Below are 15,252 nucleotides of genomic sequence, written 5' to 3'. Positions count from 1 at the left end.
CAATCTAACTCTCCCCTGGTGCAACTTGAGGCCATTTCCTCTTGTCCTATCACTTGCTACTTGGAAGAAGAGACCAACACCCTCCATGCTACAACCTCCTTTCAGGTAGCTGTAGAGAGTGACAAGGTCTCCCCTCAGCCTCCTTTTCTCCAGGCTAAACAGCCCCAGTTCCCTCAGCTGCTCCTCATCAAACTTGTGCTCCAGACCCCTCACCTGCTTCATTGCCCTTCTCTGCACTCTCTTCAGCACTTCAATGTCTTTCTTATGATGAGAGACCCAAAACTGAACACAATGTTCAAGGTGCGGCCTCAGCAGTGCCAAGTACAGTGGCACAATCACTTCCCTAGTCCTGCTGGCCACATTATTCCTGATACAAGCCAGGATGCTGTTGGCCTTTTTGGCCACCTGGGCACACTGCTGGCTCATGTTCAGCTGGCTGTTGATCAACACCCCCAGATTCTTTCCTGCCAGCCAGCTTTCCAGCCACTCTTCCCCAAGCCTGTAGTGCTGCCTGGGGTTGTTGTGGCTCAAGTGCAGGATCCAGCATTTGGCCTTGTTAAACCTCATACAATTGGCCTCAGCCCATTGATCCAGCTCAACCAGATCCCTCTGTATGGCCTTCCTACCCTCCAGCAAGTCAACACTCCCACCCAACTTGGTGTCATCTGCAAATTTACTAAGGGTGCACTCAATCCCCTCATCCAGATCATTGATAAAGAGATTAAACAGAAGTGGTCCAAATACTCAGCCCTGGGGAACACCACTTGTGACTGGCTGCCAGCTGGATTTGGCTCTGTTCACCACAACTCTTCGGGCCAGGCCATCTAGCCTGTTCTTTATTCATTGAAGAGTATACCCATCCAGGCCATGAGCTGCCAGCTTCTCCAGGAGAATGCTGTGGGATACAGTGTCAAAGGCCTTACTGAAGTCTAAGTACATAGCATCCACAGCCTTTCCCTCATCTACTAGGTTGGTCACCTTGTCATAGAACGAGATCAGGTTGGTCAAACAGGACCTGCCTTTCATACACCCATGTTGACTGGGCGTGATCACTTGGTTTTCTTGTATGTGCCATGTGATGTCACTCAGGATGATCTGCTCCATGACCTTCCCCGGCACCAACGTCAGACTGACAGGTCTGTAGTTCCACGGATCCTTTTTCTGGCCCTTCTTGTAGAAGGCCATCACATTAGTCAACTTCCAGTCAACTAGGACCTCCCCAGTTAGCCAAGATTGCTAATAGGTAATGGAAAGTAGGTTAGTGATCACCTCTGCCAGCTCCCTCAGTACCGTTGGGTATACCCCATCTGGCCCCATAGACTTGTGGGTGTCCAAGTGGTGTAGCAGGTCGCTAACCATTCCCTCTTGGATTATTTGGGCTTCATTCTGCTCCCCATCCCTGTCTTCTGGCTCAGGGGGCTGGGTACCTGGATCACAACTGTTCTGACTGTTAACGACTGCAGCAAGGAAGGCATTTAGTACCTCAGCCTTTCCCTTATCTTCTGTCACTATGGTTCCCCCTGCATCCATCAGGTGATCGACATTCTCCTTAGCCCTCATCGAGTGATGCTACACTGGAAATGCAAATCTTTGGGAGAGACAAAGCTGATCCTCATCCCCAAAAAGGGACTTGCAGAGCAGTGAATGAAGGGGTCGGTGGGATGTCAGTCTCTCTTAGTGCCATCTTGTTTTCCAGGGGCAACACAGCAGTACTTGGGGAACATATCCCAGCTCCATCTGGTGCCCTAGCAGGCTGAGCACCAGCAAACCCCAGCACCTGCTCAATAGCATTATTCAAGGTGGGAGGCTGGGGGGAGCTACTCTAAGAAATCCAACCCAACCTATGACAGAGAATAAACCATAAAAACACCCTGCCCATCATTATCAGTTAATATCAGTAGACCTTCTATGTACTTGGGCACACTCAAGTCCTGCAAACCTCCTGTGTTACTTCATTACAGAAAGTTTCCAGACCCTCGCTTAAGCCACACTGCCTTGTCTTTTGTGATGAGCAAGGACAAGGGTAAAGACTGAAGTTGCACACCAAGTCCCAAGCCCCCTTGATTGTGTCCTGAGACAGGCTTTAAAATCGAAATACACTCCTTTAAAACATTGGCAATTCACTGCTGATTCTTTACTAAATAGCATAGAAAAGGGATTAAGTTCAAGAATGGAAGACAAAAGCTATGGCACATATGCCCAGAACAGAAAAGAGGGTGGGGAGAAGAATGTAAAGGTAGAGACGGGATTGGTTTCTAGGGGATCGCTAGTGAGCACAGAACAAACCTCGGTGGTAATGAATAGCTTGTGTCCTAACGGCAGGCCATCTCTTGCCCATGGTCTCAGTGAAGTCTCCCCCTCAGCCCCTCTGAGCAGCAGCATAGCTGCGGAGTAAAACTCACCCCAAACTCAAAGCTTGCACCTAAAAGCCAGCGTACCAGCTCCACACCCCATGTCCACGGGTGAACAAACCCACGCAAACCGCGGAGATGCCGGGAGGCAGCCAGAGGCCGCTGTTGGCTATGCCGAGGACCGGCAACAAAGGAGGACGCTCCCGCAGCCGGGCGGCGAGGCTGGAAGCAGGACGCCCACCCCGCGGGGAGGCAGCGACGGAGCGGCGCCGGCACCCCGGCCGGGCAGCCCGGGGACAGGGGGCTGAGTGGGGGCCGGCGGAGCCCGAGGGAGGCTGCCAGCCCGGCAAGGCGGCGGGGCCGCAGGTGCCTTCTGGGAGCTGTAGTCCGAGCGCCGCTCGGGGAACGCTCCATTTTCCCGTGCCGGAGCCCGCCGCGCCGCAGGACGAGGCCCCCGGTAGGGAGCGGGCGGCGGCGGCGCAGCACGACCGCGCTCCCGTCGGCGGCAGCCGCGGCACCGCGCCCGGCCGCGGTGGGTGCGGGAGGGTGCGTGCTGTCTTGTCTCCTGTGGCATCCTCCGCTGCCACGTCTCTCGCAAAAGCGTTTGTGCGCGACAGCGCTGTTTTAGTGAAGGAAGGTGCATTTTGTGTGCCTGTGTCAGATACGGGGAGCCGACGATTTGTTCCAGTTGTGCACCTAACGGCTGTTTGCCTTTGTTTCAGACGCTGGCATTTTGCAAACGGTGTCGCTATTACTTAGCAAGCGGGGCATTTTTTAAAAAATAAGGTTTCTTAGCTTTCATATTCCCAAGAGCATCTCGCTCCCCTCCTTCGTCTTTTTTGTGCAAGGAAGGAAATCAGGTACCCAAGGCAGGCTGTGTTACCCGTTCAAATGCAGCAAGGCTTTAACAGCAGGGAACCCATATATACAACTCTGCCTTGTGGGAAGAATTTGTTTGTGAAGAGTTATTGCCAGTGAGGCATTGCCACGTCCCTGTGTCAGAGAAGATGCGTGAGAGCACTGAGGTGATGAGAATGCATTGCACTGTAGCAGTGCCTCACCTTGGTGCCTTTTCTAAATCAAAAGAGTTGTCATTGATGGCACAATGTATGTAAGGAATATATGACTCTGGTATGTTTACTTGGGTCACTGCAAATATTTATCCTTAGCCAACGCATCATAAGATATATGCTGCTTTCTGTTTGACTCAGCGGCAGAGATTTGGTTCTAGTTTCTTCGTGATAGAAATGTCCAAACACTTTGCTATTCCCACACCCGAGGGCTCCTGTTGTATAAGCTGATGTCTCCATCAGATTGCTGTGCATTCTGTCAGAGCATGAGGAGCAACACAGAGATGGGGTGGAGATGGGATAGCATCTGTGAAGAGAAACATTTGTTGGATTGGTTTTCTTTAACTCTCAAATCATATTCTGTTTAGATGATGCTTTCAGAGCAATGTTGAGCCATTAATTTAACAGTAGCACTGCTCCCCCCGCCCCCCCCCCCCCCCCAAGCCTGCAGCATTGCTCTTTCTTTTCTGAACAGGTGCATGTGCTCATGAAGGAGCTGAAAGGGGAAATGTCACTAAATTAGGCTCATTGTAGGGTGCCTGGGGAAGCCTTAATGATGAAGAGCTACTGAATTTCTCTGATATCTTTTTGCCTCTCTCAAGAATGATGGGGTGGTATGCAACCTTGCGAGACCAACATCCTTAATACAAGAGACTGTCAAAGACATTCTTTTGCTGAACGTCTGACAAGAGGTAAAAAAATTGGGGTGTTGGGTAATTCCTATAAGGGCCTGGCGACCTTATTCAAATTAGTTTCTGTTGCTGGCAGACTGAATGCAGGCAGGTTGGACACACTGCCAGGAAGACATTAGGAAGCTCGGTCTCTGGGCAAAGATCAGCTTACTAGACCATTGCATGTCTCAGTGTGGAAGCAGCTATAACTGTGTGCTACACCACGTATGGCAGAGATGAAACACCTCTGTAGATAACACAAGTGCCAGAGTTTGGGATGTGTGTATCTTAGGGGTCTCTGCTGGCACACTGAACATCCTGCTGTGCCTTAGAAATCAGCTGCACAGGTATGACATGAGGGTGGTGAGGCACTGGAACAGGCTGCCCAGAGAAGCTGTGGATGCCACATCCCTGGAAGTGCTGAAAGCCAGGTTGGATGAAGCTTTGAGCAACCTGGTCTAGTGGAAGATATCCCTGCCCATGGCTGGGGGCTTGGACCTAGATGGTCTTTAAGGTCCCTTCCAACCCAAAGAATTCTATGATTCTGTCATTCTATGATATACTGGCACATCTAGTGGACAACTGAACTGGGGTGATAGGTAAGGTTACTACCCTCACTCCTCACTTCTAGAGGATGCCAGTGGCACATGAATGAGCCTTCTCAGTTAACACCTTCCTGAGCTGCAGCCCAGGCCCAATTTAGCTTAATTAAATGGTAAACTGAGGCAGCTCATTGCTTCATTACTAGCCACTGAGCTACCTTGGCCATGGGGACAGCCATTGCTGGGAGGCTGGTGAGACTGGGCAAGGAGATTTATAACCTTCTCAGTGTTCCATTTACCAATTATCACCAGTTCACAAGTATTATTTGTGTGAGTTTGAGAAAGCCAGGAGAAGTCATCCTGGGTGGCCCTGGCTGGGAGAAAGACCCCAAGCCTAGTGTCGACTACAGGACTTGCTTGCTTATTCTTGTCACCAGGGAGAGTACTATGTGCTGTGCGTCAAAAAAGGAAGCGTGGCTCTGTGTAATTTTAGAATCAGAGTTTCAAAGGAAGGTCGAGATAGGAAGGGATGTCTGGAGGTCTCCACTCCAAACTGCTGCTCACGGCAGGGCTAGCCCCAGAGCTAGATCAGGTTGCTAAGGGCCTTGGCTCGGCAGCTCCTGAACATCTCCAAAGGGCAGATTCCCCATGCCCTCTGGGCACCTGTGCCAGTGCAGAACCACCCTCAGCGAGGAGGTCTTCCCTTTATCTAGTCAGAATGTCCCTTCCTGAAAATCTTAGTTTCACTGTGCTTCTGCCAGAAGAGCGTGGCTCTAATTTCTCCATAACATCCCCCCCCTACCCCCGCAAAAAAAAAAAAAGTAGCTGAAGAGAGTAATTAGTTCCCCCCTAACGTTTTTCTACTCCAGGATGCAAGAATCAGCCCTTTCAGCTTTCCCCTTGGATGCCACAGGCTCTAGCACCTTAACTATCTCATTGTACCGCCACCCTCCCCCCGCAGGACTCTGGTTTATCAATATCTCTCTTGTGCTTTCTTGTTTCTGTAGGAAGGCTACATCACAGCCAAGGCCTGCTGTTTGGCAGGTGTGTCTCCCAGTAGCACTGGAAAGCAGTGGGACGATGTGGCTGAAGAGACCTCACAAGGCGGTGTGTCCCATCTCCTTGCTCTAAGACAGGTCCAGCTGCACCCCAGCAAACTTGGTATCTGCTTGCTGAGCCTCCTAGCTGGCTCACAGACTCCCTGAGTCATAGCTAATAATGCTCTTGACTTCCCAAGGTCTTCAATCTATTTATTTCAAAGATGAGATGATTTTATTTCCCATATTCTGCAGCCAAACCACTTTGGTCTCTCCACATGAGCACACATGACTGCTTGTGTTTCTCTTGCCTATTTTCCACTTATGTTAACTGCCACAGATCAGAGTAAAGTGTGGTTTTACCTAGCAGCAATTTCACTATGAGGATTTCTGAGCAGGGAAAGGGAAATGGTTTGTCACCTTTGGGAAGGCTGACAGCATCCCCTGGAAGCCTGCTCCTGGTCACATCCTCCATAGCCTGTCCTAAGCCAGCTATAGACCCAGAAAGGGTCCTGAACATCTCTGCTTGTCTTCAACCATTTGTCATTTTTCATAACTCTGGCCAAAAACCTTAGCCATTAGTGCAGATGCTGCTTGTTGTCCAGAAGTAGGACCTCGGAAGTCAGGATTATACACACGCAAATTGTTACCCTGCCCCTCTGGTCCTGCTTCTCTGGTGAATCACTTCTGATGTCCTTTCATAAACTAAGAATGCAGGCTTTACAGGAGACAGGCCACCTTTGGCTGGTTTCTTGAAGTAATGCTAAACCTAGTAAGATTTTCCTAACGCATTGTGGTGTCTGCCAAGTCTCTTATGTAAATAATAAATGACACTAAAATCTTGATAATAAATTTAAAATTTGATTAAATCAAATTTTTGAACTCAAGAAGCTGACCTGGTTATGGGAGATGACCTGAAAACCATTCAGGGGTTGACTTTGTGGTTAAATAAACTTGTCGCATGTTATTGATAAAGAAGATTCTGAGACTGAAGCAATAACAATCTCTGTAGCTTTCATAGAGGGTTTTCCCCAAATCACAGAGGGTTACCTTAGGGATCTGGATATTTTGTTCAGCATCCAGAAAGCAAGGATTTTGTCAAGATCATCCTCCTTCCTTGAATCATCACCTTGGCCTCTAAGAGTCACATTCATTATGAGCTTGGGGTGCAAGGCTGTCAACTGCTAAGGTAACAATTTGAAGCAGACATGACAACTGCAAACACTACTACCTCAACAGCAATAATTATATTCTTGTTTGCTGGGGCTCAGCTTGGTGAGACACTTTGTGAAGCAGGTAATACTCACCTTTCTGCTTGGGATCAACAGGGTATTCTCTTCAGCATACCACCTCTGCAAAACAGTATCCAGAAACGTTTCAGACTGGCCACCCACAATCAGTGGGCAGTTTGGCAAATGTTAGGCGGAGCTTTTTCAATCCCCCACTCCATGTGTGGAAACCAGAAAGTCCTAGAGAACAATAGCACCCCAGGATTACTGCTGCTCTTGGCAAGGGTCAAGACAAAGAGGTAGGTTGGGGATGAAAGAATGAATGAATGCTGGAGACATGAGGCATGCTGATGTTGTGCAAGGGGGTGCTGCATGCCAACAGGGCTGGCGCTGGAATGAGGGGCACCAAGGGCAATGAGAAATAGGGAGAAATCCAGGAGAAATAGGGAGGCCCCAAAATGGTAGAGTACCCCTGGGAAGAGGGTGTGGAACAAACGCATTGGGAGTCATCAACTTACAAGGGTGTTGCAGAGACATTGTTATTAATGTTTTTAAAGTGTTTGGGTGATTACCACTACAGAAAAACCCACAAGGAGATGAATACATCTGTATTCAGTGCCAAGTTTGGATGTTCCACAGTAAATAGTGCTTGAAGCCATGTAGCGGACAATAAGAATTACTGAATAAAAGCCCGTTGAGAGGGCACCATGCAGCCTGCTCACTGAAAGGTCCTGCCCAGGAAATATTTTGTGATTATACTTAAAGGCTACCAGAGTGCAATACAAGGACTTGCCCATACACAAAGTTGCTCTTATTTAAACGTGCAAGCACATGCCTGCATCTGTAGGGTGCAGCCTGGGTTCTGCCTATACAACCAGCCCCAGTTTCTGCATCTAAAATGGTTGAGTAAGGGCAGCATTGGATCACTTCTCGCCAGCCCACCCTCCCCGGCTCCAGCTGGCCGTGCCCCCCAAGAAGCCGGTGGAAGGGCTGTATTTGCATTAGGCCCTTCACTGACTTCTCAGGTAACAAAACCAACAGGGTCCTCCCTTCCCACTTCCCCAAAGTCCTCCTGCCACGGCAACTTTTCCAGAATGGCCACATAGGCCCGCGGTGGGGCTGAGCTTTGCTAGCGAGGGGAGGCGGCTGCCACCAGTGCGGTTTTCCAAACACATCGTGGGGGAAATACCTCACATCTTTTAACGTGATGCTTCATTTTAAAAAGCGGGGCGAACCGCGGCTCCCCGCAGCGGCCGCTGCTCCCCCGCCGCGCGCGGCCGCGTTTCTGGCACAGGCGGGGGGGCGATGTGGCGCCGCCCGAGGCCCGCCCGGGCGAGGCCCAGGCCCGCGCCCGCCGCCTCCCCGCGGCCCCACCCGCGCCGCACGGGGGAGACGGGGGCTCCCCCCGGCTCCTGCAGCGGCCCCGGCGCCGCTGCGGGCGGGGCGACCCCCGCGCGAGGCTCTCCCTTTGTGCCGTTGCCTGGTAACCGGGCGGGGGATGGGACGTTGGCGGCCGGGCGGGCAGCGCGCGCGCCCGCCCCGCGCTGCCTGCTGATGGACGGCCGGCCGCCAGGCAGGCAGGCAGGCAGGCCCCCGGGAGGCCCCGGCCCCGCTCCCCGCCCCGCCCGCAGCCGCGGGAAGCCCGGTGCCGGCCGGCGGTCCGCCCCGCCTTTCCCTCCCGGGGGCTCGGTCTCCCTGGGCCCCGTTCCGCCGAAAAGGCTCCTCCGGGCTTTCCCCATCTCCGGCCTTTGTGCCGGGGCGGGGAGGCCAGAGCCTGGGGAGCGCGGCCCGGCGACGCGGGGCGCGGCCGGGGCGGGGTCCGGGCTGGCTCCTCGCCCCGCGCCCGGGTCTCCTCCCCCGTCCCACGCCCCCCGCGGGTGGGTTGAGGGGCGCTTTCGCGGGGCCCCTGCGGCCGGCGCGGGGACGGGAGGCGGGGATGGGCGGTGGCGAGCGCGGCTGGGGGGTGACAGAGCGGAGGGGCGGGGGAGGGGGGCTTGTTCTGGGCTCTTCGGAAATGGGAGGTGGCTAAGGCGGGCAGCGGTCTGAGCGATGGGAGGGCGGCGGGGCAGAGCCGGCGGCGCCTGAACGTGGGGTGCGCGGCGGGAGAGGGGGCGACAGAGCCACCGCGCGGGGGGGGCCCGCTCCCCGCCGCACCCCCCCCCAGGGCCACTGCCCCCGCCACCGACCACCGGTTATTCCGGAGACGCGAGAGGAAACGAGGGAGGGCGGAAAAGGAGGAGGGAGGAAAGAGGAAAAAAAAAAAAGGGGGGGGGGGAAGCGTTTAAATCCCTTCCCCCCGCTTCTCACCGCCTCCATTCCTCCCTTCATTCGACCTCCCCTCCGGAGCCGCTGGTGAGTCCCTCGCCCGCTCACAGCCGTTCCCGCTCCGCTTGTCATTTTCGCCCACTCGCTGCATTCTTCCGAGGGTGTTTTTTTTCCCCTCCGGTCCGTCCGCCGGGAAGGGGGCGAGGCGGCGGGGGGGGCGAGGGGGGGGCAGCACAAAAAGTTGGGGGGGGCGAGGGCGGTATGGCGGTTAACCCCTGCGGCCCTGGGGAAGGGCCCCCGGCGGTGCCTGCCCCGGCGTGGATGCGGCGAGGGGCCGGGAGGGTGCCGGGGCGCCGCGGGTCACGGAGGCTCGGTTCGGCGGGGCGGGGGCTCCATCCCGGTCCCCGAGGCGGCGGGTCCCGGCCGCGGCTGGGAGCACTTGTAAATCAGCGGGATGCGCTGCCCGTTCCAGCATGCCCGGCCCGGGGCTTGTTTGCTTTGGACGGCGGTGGCGGAGCGCTTTTCCCCCGGAGAGGGGCGGGGGGCGAGCAGGGGGGCTCCGCGCCCGCCGCGGGGGTCCCGGGGCGGGGACACCCCCCGCTGCGCGCCCGGCGTGACGTCACTGCCCGCCGAGCCCCCGTTCCCTGCAGCAGAAAGTTCGGCGGGGCCAGGGGGGTGAGTGCCTGGCGGCGGGGGGCCGGGGAGGCTGGGGCGAGGCGGGAGTTCCGAGTTGGCGGCCCGGCGCCGTGCGGGGAGGAACGCGCAACAATGCTGGACGGGGATCTGCCGCACGCTGCTTGCTGGGCTAGCTGCCGCGCTGCCGGCCCCCAAAGCCACCTCTGACCACCCCCCCCCCCCTTCTGCGGAGCCTCGTATTGTCCCTGCTTTCCCAGGTGCGTCTGGGGAGCAGGCTGGAGTATTTGGAAATAGTGTTTCCATCGGGATCTGACCGCTGGGAAGTGCGTTTGCTCCCCCACCGTTCCTGTGGCAGGCTCGGGTGTGATTCAGCCCCTCCCGATGCCACCCTCAGCCTGGGCACCCGCTTCCCTGTCTGAAACACCAGGTTGGTACTTGAGGACCAGGGAGTGGACGAGACCTGTATGGATGGGCTGCATCAGGATGGTATTTGCGCTCCCTTTGAACCGGCCAACATCCCTTGGTGTGTCAGGCTGCTTGTCTATTTGCTGTTCAGGTTTTTTTTTTTGAGAAGTGGCATCTGTCTTGTCCACACTGTCCTTCTGGCTATGCCATCGAGCTGGTGACAGTTGTGCCCCTCTGGCTTCTGCAGGCTGCTGGCCTGTGGCTGCCCCTGCTGTTGTTGCCCAGCAAATTGCTAGTTGTATTTTGCTGAGTGACCGCTGTGCTATGGAAGTGGCAGCCATTTGGTCACCATGGCATTACTTTACATGCTCCCATTGCTTGCCTTTGGATCCTGCCTTGATAGCTATCCTATGTTCCTGAAGTTGCTCTTGAGATGGGCAGTGTCTTTCTTTCCATTTGTCTCAGTGCTGTGGCTGCCTTGACTTCTGCGGCCAGTTACTTAGTTGCAAGGATGGCTACTGCAAGAATTCCTATGGCTTTTTGTCTGCAGGGTCTGTTTTACAGTGCTATGTTTCTTGAGGAGAAGCATGTTCTCACGGAGCTAGCCACTCAAATCTGTTTCCCATACTTCTGATCGTATTGGGTGGATTGCATGGGAATGGCTCTGCTTTCTGGCATTGAAAAAGTGAGGAGAAACTAGTGTGCCATTATCCTAAGGTGTGTTGCAGGAGAGCCGAGGACAAGAAATTAGGCCATTCATTTTGTGTCCACCTGAATGGTGGAGCATGGTTATACACCCTTCAGGTTTGCATATGCCTAAAGCTTCACAGTTCAGCCCTGACTTCCCACCAGACTCAGTGTGTCGGTATCAGTGCATCAAGCCAAATCGCTGCCTGTTTACCTCAGTTTTGTAACCCAAATCCCACCGTTTGAGTTGAAAGCTGGACCCTCATTTCTTCTAAGCCTGAGGCTATTGTGCATCACTGCTGTGCTGCACGCCTGAGGGGCTGGAGCTCCAAAATCGCTACCCGTGCATGGGACACTTATAAAAGCAAATGGTCAAATGGTTAGTTGGAATGTTTTTCATCCTTTTTTCCCTGTATTAATATTTTTTTTTCCCATTTCTTGGCCAAGTCGTTATTTTTACATTTATTATTAGTGACTGCACAACCAATTGTTTGTGTATTTCTCCAGCTTCTTGGGAATTATCTGATCTTTCAAACTAGACTTTTCCAATTGTGATTCATGATGGAGCTTTTCAAGTGTGGCCAAGGAGTGAGCGTACAGTACTATGGTTCTTGCTGGAAACGATAAAAACCCTCCAAACATTGGAAAATTAAATGTGCAGTGACTCCTAATGAAGAAGATTAACAGGTTTAACCTGCTGCAGTGGCCTGCCTTTACCTCTCTTCATATGCATTTACCTCCTCCCCTAGATTTTGTACCCTTGGATACCTCTGAAAGTCTCTTGCATTCTCACCTTTAGGCTTGTCTGCACAATGAATTAGAATAAGGCTCTTGTGGGCATACTTGTATTTCAAAATAATAATGGGTGTGCAAGGAACTGTATACATAGTGGCATCACTATACTAAAAGCAGCCTGATCTGTATTTTTCTTCAAGAGAGGGAGCATCTACTTCACTTGGACTAGATGATCGTTGTAGGTCACTTCCAACTGAAATATTCCATTTTACTTTCATTTGAAACTGAAATGAATCAGGTAGATTTTCTTCTTCCCAAAGTTCAGCCTCTGTCACTCTTTATACACCTTCCTGATCCCTCCTGGAGCTCCCTCATATTTATCAGCAATTTTCTGGGGTGGAGGTGGAGTTGAGGGGAGCAGTCACCATGAAATCCAGAGCTGTGTAGGGAAGGATTATTTGTTTACCTTTGCAAATGCAGGCTCCTGAATTCGTCTGAGCATTTTTTCAGCTCTGCCCCTCCTTAAATATCTACCTGAATGTTTACTCAGTCTTACATTTTTTCCTCTTTGGGTGTCTACCTTCTGAGAACCTGATTTCCTCCTGTGTGAGGATTTATCTTTCCCAGTTCTGTTTTTTCTTTCTGCTGTTCTCTTTTGGATAAATAAACCACTTTCTTGCCTCCAGTGGGTTTTCTGGTCTCTTTCTTCCCCCATTAGGAGATGCTATGGAAGCATGAAGGATATTTCCTGCATTTATCACTTCATCCCTTCCATCTGTACTTCTTGAGGACTATTGGTAGTGAAGTACAGAATAGTAATACTTTACAAATTTCTTAAAGGCAACACAAGTTCTGAATGTGTTTAAAAGTGGAGGCATCTCTGAAAAAGTTATGCCTTAACCAGGCAAGCTTCACCTCGGGTATGTATTCTCTGTAGAATTAATTCACGAGATCACTGCCTGAGTCTGGACACAGTGGATGGTTTAACATGAACATGAGATGCTCCATCTCGGTGCCTTGCCTGAGTTACTGAAGCTGCAGCGGTGCCCAAGACACGTGTCTGTTGCTAGGTTGCCCAGGTATGTGTCCCATCACTCTTTGTGTCACACTGAGCTGAATGCTGGAGAATCTTTCTGTTCTTCCCATTGTGTGGCGTGCAGTCATGGGCCCACAACCCATGTCCTCAGTGAGACATGTGTGGAGAATGATGAGACAGAAGGGCATATTTCCAGCTGAAGCAGTTTGAGCTTTACCTCTGCCTTAGCCTGGTTGGCTGATTTGGGCTTCGAGCACTTAAGGGTGAAGATTTGGCATATGTGAAAAGTTTAACACAAGTCAACTTAGTAAGGAAATGATCCCTTCAGGAGCATTGCCGTGCTTCCAGTTCTGATAATGCTCCTGAAGAAATCTCTGGCTGTTTGCTGTGTTTGTTGTGGCAGCAAACACTGATTTGTTATTGTCTCTTGTAAAAATATCAATGATTGATCGATTGTTGTGGCAGTATTTTTACCTACAAACCAAACATTAACTGCAATATCTTCTCTGAGCAATTTTTTGCTGAAGAAGGGTAGCTGGTTGCTTTCAATCTTCCTTCATGTCCCCTGCCCTGGTGACATTGTTCATTGTAGATCAATTTAGCTGGAAAATTTTAGTCTTGTACCTCCCTGCCTTACAAGGCACTTGGTGATACCCCGTTTCTTTCACAAGGTCGCTCTGTGTCATAGATCATTTAAGTGAAGGTTGCATTTGAGCAACCATCCCTTTGGACGGTGGATTTGCTATACTGTATATATATATATTTTTTTCAATGTGTACATGTATATCACAATATAAATAGTCTGTATACCATAATATATCTTATACATAACGTTATTGCTTGTATTAAGTTTTGTATTGATATATGTAGCATAATGCATTGGATGTAAAGTGTATCTGTAGTATAGTATTTTGGATAAACTACTGCTTTTCTTTCAGGCAGTGCAATAGATGAAGTGATTTTCATCAGAATTATTCAGAGTTTGCCAGACACATGAAGAGGGTCCACCCTCTGTGAAGAGTGGTTTATCCAGTCATGATTATCCATCAGACTCCTCATACCTTGCTAGACCATTGCCTTCAAAGTACATTTTCACCCAGAGCTAGACTCCATCATCTCTTGGCCAAAATGTCTATGACTGCTAATACCTTTAGCGTTGAAAAACCTGTTCTGATCAACTGGCCGGTCCTCTCCCCTGCACAGCACATGGCAGGGAATATCATCTGGCAGCCTTTGCAGAAAATATGAAGAGTAATTATTTCAGATTAAATTTTAAAAAGAAAACCCTTAAGATTTCCAGTGATACACCAGATCCCTATGTAAGTTTTTCAATTTATTGATTTATCCCATTTTTCAGATTTTGCACTATTTCTGTGTGGAATTTGTCTAGCTTCAGCTCCTATCCATTGTATCTGGGGTCTTTGTCTAACAGGTTAGAGAGCCCTCTGCTGTCAGAAATCTTCTCCTTTTGTAGTACTCATAGGCCATCTTCAAGTCACCTTTTAACCTTATCTCTGATAAGCTAAATATATTGAGCTTCTTCAGGTTCTTGCCTTAAGGGGGAGGAGTTACCACACTTCTTTTTTGGAAGTTTTCAGCTTGTCAGCATCCTTCTTGGAGTACACAGGTTAAAACTACATGTACTACTCACATAATGGTCCCACCAATCCAGTATATATTCAGGTAAAAATCATCTCTCTATTCCTGCTCCTGAAGAATATTCCTCTCCTTATGCACTGGTGCGTTTAATTCATTCAGGAATATCCCATTTGGAAGTCTTGTGCTGGGAACTCGTCTTTGGTTTGCTGTCAGCTCTAAGGCCTTCCAGAGCTTCTGTGTATGCTTGGATCTTAATCCTTGAAAGCCTTCTGCATTCTTCTGTTCTTGGTGTAAAAATCTTCCCTGATTTAAAAACTTGTCTTTCTGTGTGACCCCGTTACACCAGTAACGCCAGCTGGTCTGTGCCAGAGTTTGCATTTCAGCATTTACCATCTCACCTGTCTCAGCACCATCTGCAAACTTCACCCATATTTCTGCAAACTTTCTTCATCAGGTGCCTTCACCAGCTACCAACAATATTCCATGATGGGCCACAATTGCCTCTCAATGCTGAGATTTGGGGAACTTACTTTTTGACAATGGACCTATGCATGAGATCTTTTTTTTTTTTTTTTTTTTGACAGTGCCACAGCTGTGTACCAGGCTTCAGCCACTGGTTATCATGTGTTGCTTTACAGAGATTACCCAAGGCATTAAAAATATCTTGGACAGTGGTTTCACTTGCCGTCATGCCTTTAGTCCTGGCAGTCCAGTTTGAGCCTAATTTGGCCTCAGTCTCTGGGCTCAGGTGCCCACGTGAGAGGTGGAGGCCTATGTCTGTGATCAGAAAGGCAGGTTATATATCTGTAGGTGGTAGCACTTTGGTATGAATTGTTTGCCTCAAATTCTCTTAGGACTGGGGAGAATTTTAGATACTTGTGACTTCTAATCCTTCATTGTATCATGACCAGGAAGACCTTGATACAGGCATAACCATCATGTTTTCTGACTTCATAAAATTATAAGAACTAAAATTGAACCTCACCGTG

The 15,252-nt window shown here is 50.8% G+C and overlaps 1 protein-coding gene and 1 long non-coding RNA gene across 4 annotated transcripts in view; one reads left to right on the top strand and one right to left on the bottom strand.

Annotated features, from left to right (window-relative positions):
• Positions 1 to 3,509: 3,509 nt before the first annotated feature.
• LOC135999167 (uncharacterized) lies at positions 3,510 to 9,344 on the bottom strand. The gene is made up of 3 exons (XR_010607680.1): positions 9,208 to 9,344; positions 6,979 to 7,023; positions 3,510 to 3,728 (listed from the first exon to the last, which is right to left on the bottom strand). It is a non-coding gene; the product is annotated as an uncharacterized LOC135999167 (long non-coding RNA).
• ATN1 (atrophin 1) overlaps positions 8,722 to 15,252 on the top strand; it is a 27,858-nt gene continuing 21,327 nt past the window's right edge. Inside the window, exons 1-2 of one of the 3 annotated variants that reach the window (XM_065652681.1) lie at positions 8,959 to 9,252; positions 10,059 to 10,228. The gene's annotated coding sequence lies outside the window, so the exon portion shown is untranslated. Of the gene's footprint in view, positions 8,778 to 8,958; positions 9,253 to 10,058; positions 10,229 to 15,252 lie in introns of those variants that run through there. The other 2 variants (XM_065652689.1, XM_065652672.1) reach the window with 2 other exon arrangements.

This window comes from Caloenas nicobarica, chromosome 1 (assembly GCF_036013445.1).
Source record: "Caloenas nicobarica isolate bCalNic1 chromosome 1, bCalNic1.hap1, whole genome shotgun sequence".
Taxonomy (NCBI): domain Eukaryota; kingdom Metazoa; phylum Chordata; class Aves; order Columbiformes; family Columbidae; genus Caloenas; species Caloenas nicobarica.
The sequence above is the reverse complement of the archived record's forward strand: the minus strand, read 5'-3'. Positions and strand labels throughout refer to the sequence as shown.